This window comes from Cyanistes caeruleus, chromosome 12 (assembly GCF_971803275.1).
Source record: "Cyanistes caeruleus chromosome 12, bCyaCae1.hap1.1, whole genome shotgun sequence".
NCBI classification, from domain to species: domain Eukaryota; kingdom Metazoa; phylum Chordata; class Aves; order Passeriformes; family Paridae; genus Cyanistes; species Cyanistes caeruleus.
The window spans coordinates 966,749-974,767 of NC_141712.1; positions in this window are offsets into that span (position 1 = coordinate 966,749).

Consider the following 8,019-nt stretch of genomic DNA (forward strand, 5'->3'; position numbering starts at 1 on the left):
CCCCAGGAGTCCCATTTAGTGCCACTGGATGGGATCCTGGCTAATACCAGATATCTCAAGGGATGGCAATGCCTCTGGCTTTCGCTGTCTCCCCACCTTTTAGGTTCACTGGAGAGTAGATTTTAGCCTGGGAAGATCTAGGAGTTAATGTGGTCCTTTTGTGATTTGTTGCAAGCTGGGAGTGAGGAAATTCATGTTGCCCAGCACCTAAGGGACCAGTCGAGTCCAAGCCCTGACCTGCAGTTCAAGCAGCTTCTTTTTCTCCCACTAAATTACAGTGACAAGGGCACAGCAGCCCTTACCACCCTCAAACCTCATGGGGACCTTGGATCCCAGGCAGAGCAGCTCTGTGCTCTGCCAGAGAACGATCCGGTGCACATTCAGAATCCCAGTCCTGCTGGGCCTCATTTCTGCACACCCCAGGGACTGCTTAAGACCAGGGAAGCAGATTTCCCTCATGTACCATTGGAGTCTGAGCTGAACTGAAAGGCAGAGTGAGAAAAGACATAATGCAGTTATTTACTTAAAATGTTTGAGCACAGGAAGTTACTTTATCATGTCCCAGGCAGTGACATTGAATTCCCCTGAGCTCCCAGCACGTGCTTGCCTCGGTTTTGGACTGTGTGATTTGGGTCAGAGCTGCTTGGCATTTGTAACACACCCAGTAATCTGGCACACACCAAAATGACTTTGACTTCTTTATTTATTTATTTATTTATTTATTTTAATCTCCTGGGGTTTGCTTTTGGCTCCTAACAGCACAACCTTGATGCAGATCCAACAAAAAAAATTAAAATACTGAACGGCATAAGTTTAACTGGATCATTCCTATAATTATTGCTAGAGTACAAGCATCTACTGGTACTTCTTTTAAAAGGAGAAATTTGACAGGGCTGTCTGGGACAGCTCTGAAATACACTTAGATTCAGGTTATTTTATGCATATAGTTGTAATGTAAAACGACACACAACAGGAATAATATTTTAAAGAATAAAATTAGAAAAATCTCTCCAATTAGAGCATTTGCACTCAAAACTAAAAGACGTCACCAAGAAAATTCTACAGGATCTGAGCTGCAGCTTATCCTCACGTAAAGGTGAAGATACTGGAGCTATGAGAATTTCTATGATGCAGAGAGGCAGAAATGACTGCTCAACATTGAAAGAACCCCATTTCCCCTCTTCCTGTCATTTCCTCAGCTCAGGCTCTGCAAGGTGCTCAGCAGCCACTCTTTTGGATGACACTTGCTCCTCAATTTCCTACCTTAATAAACAGCTCTGAATAGAGAACATAACACAGAAATTAATTATTCAGTGACCAGGGTTATCAGGAAATACAGCACAAAACCTTCCTCAAGTGGCACCCTTAGTTTTGCACATGGTTTGAAAGGAGCTGAGAAACACTGGCTGGTATTTGAGAGTGATGGTGTCACTTCCAGATTATGTAGATGAGGCAAGACAGAGACCATGGGGAAATCAAAAGAGGAGGTGACACCAAGGAAGGAAGGGAAAAAATTCCACAGCAGGAATGTACAGGGTGGAATTGTTGGAGTGTCTTTGCAGGGACAAGAGATGGATCCATGGTCCTGGTGGGTCTCTGCCAGCCCTGGGTATTCTGTGAGTCTGTGAAATATTTAAAGAGATCCAGCACTCAATGAAAACTCCGGTGATCCTGCTGCTCTCCCACAGGAGAAATCTTGTGTGGTGGGATCCCCTCCTCAGTCGCTCCATGGACCTCTGCCTTTTGGAACAAAGCACAGCATCCTCCTGAAATAAGCAGCCTGATCTGTGCTCAGCAACCCATGGCATCTTCAAACAATCTCTCCTCATTTTCTAAGAAGCCTCTAGAAATAACCTCTTGAGATTGACACATGAGGAATTTATTTTGAACTGTAGCTGATGTGGAGAAATCAGTGTTTGAAATTGTGTCATTCAGGAGATTATGGCTACTTAGGTATTCATTTTTACTGGTATAAAGGTGCCTTAAAGTGAAAGGTGGGGGGATGGCCAAAAAATAAGTTTGGTCCCACAGACCCAAAACAGCTTGAGAAAGTGTTTGTTTAAACTTCTCTGTTTTGGAAGTTTTATCTTAAGAAATTTATACACTGCTTTTGATTTCTGTTCCCCTGAGTTTATAGTGCTTGTCACCAGCACAAATAACAATTTAAAGTGAACAGTGTCAGGAGACTGTATGTCTAATCAGATGAAAATTCCTGGTGAAATTCCTGAACTTCTGAAAGGTGTCCTGCTATGCCTCTTCTTTTCTTTCCTTCTCCCTCCTTGAAATTCTGAGAATCTTAGTTTATGGTATTGCTTTCAGCTCTGGCTAAGATAGTTGGACACCTTTTTTTCCTTTAGTACAGTCAGAGAATCAGTGGAATTTGGGTTATTTCCCACCCTCTCTTCCCGATGTCAAATCACAGCCCTATAATTATCTTTGGACTGATATCTGCCACTTTCTCAACAGGTCACTCAGCACAACAGATTTCCTAAATATTCTGTTGTTGTCATCTTGTCTGTTATCTCCTAAATATTGTGTTATTGTCATTTCCCTTCCACCTTTGCTACATTTCTTTCCATATTTTGTTGATTTTCTCCTAGTCTGCCTGTCATAAATATAACATCCTCCTTTGCAGCTGCCAGTTTTGGAAGGAGAGGATTATCCCTAGAGATTCTTTTGTTATTTGGTTTTTCTGTTTACTGGTATTAAATATTGCCCTTAAATCCCCACCATGTGTGAGACAATTTGCTTTTCCAAAGCAGCTATGAACACTCAGGTATTGGGACTACCAGGATGCCATCAAGTCCTGTCCTAAAATCTCAGGCAACAAAGGCCCTATGACAGCCTCAAGGCCATCCCAAAATAGTTTTTAGTTTTTGGAAAGTTGTTGTCTGTGTGGGTGTTTCAGGAATGTGTACCTACATTTGTAATAAAACAAACCCCCCAAAAAAACAGGTTGTGCAAAATTCCTCCAGTTCCCCACTGATGTAAAATGGTCCATGAGAAGAAAATAATGACAAAGATCTTTCAGGTAGCAATGAAACCAACTAAGCAGCACCTGTCAGACATGCAATTCACCCTCTCTGCTTGAAAATCACTCTCCAAACCACTAAACTGAATTGATGGCAGAATCAGGATCTTACTTGAGTCTACACTTTCTCTGATGAAGAATGAAAAACATAGAAGCAGTCAGAAGTTAAAATGAAAGAAAGCCTGTGATTACTGTAAATCAACGTGGGCTCACCCCAAGCCCACATGCTTATCCATTCCCATATGCTTTTGGAGATAAAGTTCCTGCAAAGCACAATACCCACATTTTTATGGCACTGAGTTTTGGCTGCAAATAGGAAGCCAAATGCTCGGTTTCTTCCTTGCTCTTTGCAGCAGCAAATTGCAATTTGCAAAAGGTTTTTGATAACATTTGGTGTTAATTGGACTTAAAAATGTTAATCGCCCAAATCACTGTGATCTTAAAGACACATGTAAATTATCTCAGCTTGTAAGGGAGCAAAAGCTCAGATTGCCTTGAACTTCTCAGGATATGGGTTTTCTCAATGTACAACTAAAAGGTAGCAGGGTGATTTACTGTTCGTGATCTTTCTGGTGTGAAAAGTAACAAAGCACTCTACACTATATTTAACATATATAGATAACAGTTTAGGATGTTGATAACATAAAATATGTATTTTCTTACTAAAAATATAGCAAATTAATTATGACTTCCAGCCACAGAGAATGTTCTCCTTCCTTCACTAATCTACAAAAGGGTGGACACTTCCTGGAATAGAAGCTTCCCTCCTTCATGATACACAAGACACATAATTCTGTATAGAATCACAGGATCATTATGTTGAAAAAAAAGACTCTGAAGGTCATTGAGGCCGGCTTGCACCCCAGCCCTGCCAAATCCCACTAGCCTGTGTCTCCAGCTGCCACACCCTTAAATCCTTCCAGGGATGGGGACTCCAGCACTGCCCTGGGCAGCTGTGCCAGGGCTGGACAGTCCTTTCCATGAAGGAATTTTCCCACTATCCACCCTGAGCCTCCCCTGGCCCAGCCTGAGGCCGTTCCCTCTCCTCCTGTCCCTGTTCCTGGGAGCAGAGCCCAACACCCCCGGCTGTCCCCTCCTGCCAGGGACTTGTGCAGAGCCAGAAGGGCCCCCTGAGTCTCCTTTTCTCCATTCTGAGCCCCTTCCCAGCTCCCTCAGCCCCTCTTGGGGCTCCAGACCCTTCCCAGCCCCGTTCCCTGCCCAGGACCCACTCCAGCCCCTGAGGGCCTCTCTTGTCCGTAGAAGCCCAGAAGTTCCCCCAGGACTGGAGGTAAAGAAACTTAACCAAGACCCATAAACATGACAGGGGGAAATCATCAGTGTCAGAAGCATTTTGGGTTGACATTCCCAAGAGTGAGGATTCCAATCCTGTCTCACATGGACTCTCCTCCATGTAGCCACTTCCACCCAATTAGCCCAATTTCACTGCAGAGCAATAACAGGGCCTGTTTAGCTGTTTGTTCATTATAAAAGTTATGCAAATGAGATCAGAGGTTTTTTCTTTTGCTTGAGAGAGCAGCCCAGTCTCCATTTCTCTGATCTTTGCACAGGTTTCCATTCTAGCTAGACTTTATCTGATTTACTTATTGCTCTCAGCATGTCCAGTTTCATTTCAGTAGGCCTTAATCAATTTTCTCATTAAGTGGGTCATATAGCCCATCACCTGGGAGCTCCATGTGCATTTTCCATAGTTTCCTACACTGTTTTTCTATTTCACAATTGTGCTCAAAAGCCAACATTTATTTTTCTGTATTTCTCCACAACCTTTCTTACCTTAACTTATTACTGTGTCTGAATTTCACGTCCTATTTTGAAAACAGACTCAAAAGGGCACATATTTCCAACAGACACAATTGCCTGGCTCTAAAGCTGGATAAACAAACAAAAAAAAAAGCCCTGAACAAACCCAACCACCCCCAAAAAGATTATATTAAAAACCAGGCTGGTTTGGATCAACCTAAGATGAGTCCAAACTGTCTCCTCCTTCATTTTTCCACAGAAATTTCTGGTTATTCTCCCTCTCACAGACCTCCCTGAGCACAGAACTTGACTTTTCCATCCTTATTGACACTCAGAAATACACTTTTTATAAAACCTTATTAATTTTGGTGTGGCATGACTGAGGTTACAGAACTGGTCCTTCACTTTTAATCTTTGTGTGAGAATTTTGCAAGGTGTGGTCATCTCTAAACTGCTACCTTCACTCCAGGCAGCAGGACAGAATAAAGAAGGAATAAAGACTTTAGGCTTCCAGAGCTAATAAAGATACATTAAGGTTTCAAAAGCACAATCACACATAAACTCCAGAAATTTAGAAATAACGTACAGTTCATTCCAGCAAGAAATCTTTCTTAAATTTTACTTTGTGAGAGGAAAATATTGGAAAACATCAAGTTTTCTTCAATTTTTTTCATGTATCAATGCAGAGCTTGGCAGTTGAGCAAGTCTAAAAACCCTTTTAGATTCTGAATATCAGAGCAAGCTACAGTTTTTATAATAGAGAAACTAAATTATTTTACGTAGCAGATGTATTTGGGATTCAGTACTGTGAAAGATATTTAAAAATATTATAAGTTAAACTCCTTTTGCAAGTCTCAAATTGTGACCTTGATCTGAAATTCAGGACTTTTGCCCAATACCAAGCTGTGCTGGGCACTCCAGTTGTCCTTCCCAGCCTTACAGTGTCTTCAACATCAGTGCAGCACACAGACAAACTGAAATAAAAGAAAGACCTGTTTATCCAGACTTTCTCGTCTTCCACCAGCTTGTTAAACTAAATTTGGATTAAGTAGCAATGTTTTTACTGCAAAGAAGGTGATTTCTGTGTCACTTCAGGAATTTGATAAAAATAAGGCCACAGTATCAATCAGATTATTGGGTTCAACACACATTATTAATTTTGAGATAATCAGCTACGGTTCACATCTATTGATCTTGGGACACCAAAATCCATCTGAAGGCAGTACTATGAAAATATGGAAATCACATGATACCATCTTAACAGAGGGTGAAGGAAAAAAAATAAAAGAAAAAAAGAAAAAAACCCCACAAAAAACCCCACCAAAACCAAACCGAACAAAAAAAAAAAGTACTTAAATGTGTTGACCAGACTGCATATGAGGCACATGAAAAATCAAGCATATAAAAATATCTCTGCACAGGCAGAGATATTTTTGTGACTTTAGCCATTATGAGAAATAGTTTAAAAACATAAAACTGCTGTTTTTAAGATCTTTGTATCGAAGACAACATACCCATATGCAGTAATCAAAGGAACAAGCCGCCTGCTAATAAAAGCTTATATTTTATCATCGAGCAAAAAGCCCAAGAGCTGTTAAAATGATGCAGTCCTTTGACTATTCCATAGGGCATCCCCAGATTTAATGTGAGTGCCTGACCCAATGTACTGTACAGTTATCCCAGGCTTAAATAAAGTTGCTTTCTCTCTTTGTAAGATGCTGTAGTGGAAAAGCCAAGTGAAGGAACCTTGTACACAAATCAAGCAGGGCATTATCAGAGCCAGAAAAGAGTCATTGTTTTATCACAGCCTATGAAACTCCTCCCCATGTGTGTACACTGACATATGTCACAAATGTCCTCTACCTATTGCAACCTAATAGGCAAAACACCTGCTGTGAGAATATTAGATGTGATTTGTTAGTGGCAAAGGTTTGGCTTAAAGGATTAAACAGCATTTTCATTTCACAGAACCCCAGGATGGGTCAGGCTGGAGGGGCCCACAGGGGCTCCTCTGGTGCCACCTCCCTGCTCCAGCAGGGCCATCCCAGAGCCCAGGGCACAGCAGTGTGTCCATGTGGCTCTGCAATATCCCCAGGGAGGAGACTGCACAGCCTCTCTGCACAATCTGCTCGGGGCTGGGCACTGCCCAGGGCACAAGTTCTGCCTCCTGTGCAGGGCAGGGCCTGGGCTCAGCCCCTGCCCGTGGCTCTGCTGCCATTGCTGGGCCTGGAGCAGAGCCTGGGCCTGCTCTGCCCCTCCTGTACCCAGGGACAGTCAGGGGTGGACAGGGATAGACAGGGACAGCCAGGGACAGCCAGGGACAGCCAGGGACACACACAGGGACAGCCAGGGACAGCCAGGGACAGACACAGGGACACACAGGGACAGCCAGGGACAGCCAGGAACACACAGGGACAGCCAGGGACAGACACAGGGACAGCCAGGGACAGCCAGGGACAGACACAGGGACACACAGGGACAGACAGGGACAGACACAGGGACACACAGGGACAGACACAGGGACAGACACAGGGACAGCCAGGGACAGCCAGGGACACCCAGGGACAGACACAGGGACAGCCAGGGACAGACACAGGGACACACAGGGACACACAGGGACAGACACAGGGACAGCCAGGGACAGACACAGGGACAGCCAGGGACAGCCAGGGACAGCCAGGGACAGCCAGGGACAGACACAGGGACAGACACAGGGAGCGACAAGGACAGACACAGGGACAGCCAGGGACAGCCAGGGCTGCGGGCCCCTCTCAGCTGGGGCTCCTCTCCAGGCTGAGCAGCCCCAGCTCCCTCAGCCTCCCCTGGGCACCGAGATGCTCCAGGCCCTTCCTCAGCTCCAGGAGCTCCTGTCCCTGCTCTGCTGAGGATCCGGAGCTGGACACAGCACTCCAGAGGTGCCTCCAGGGCTGGGCACAGGGGCAGGATCCCTCCCTGACCTGCTGCAAAGGCTCTTCCCCATGGCCCCTTGGCCCCAGGACACTGCTGGCTCAGGGACAGCTCCGTGTCCCCAGCACCCCCAGGTCCTTCACTGCAGGGCTGCTCCAGCAGGTTCCCCCAGCCACTGCTGGTGCTGAACTTTTTCTTGCCAAGGAACAGGATCTGCACTTGCCTTGGTTGAATGTTTTGTCCCTGCCCATCTCCCCAAGCTGTTGAGGTCCCTCTGAAGGGCTGTGCAGCCCTCCCACATTTGTGTCCCCAGCTCCCTGGTC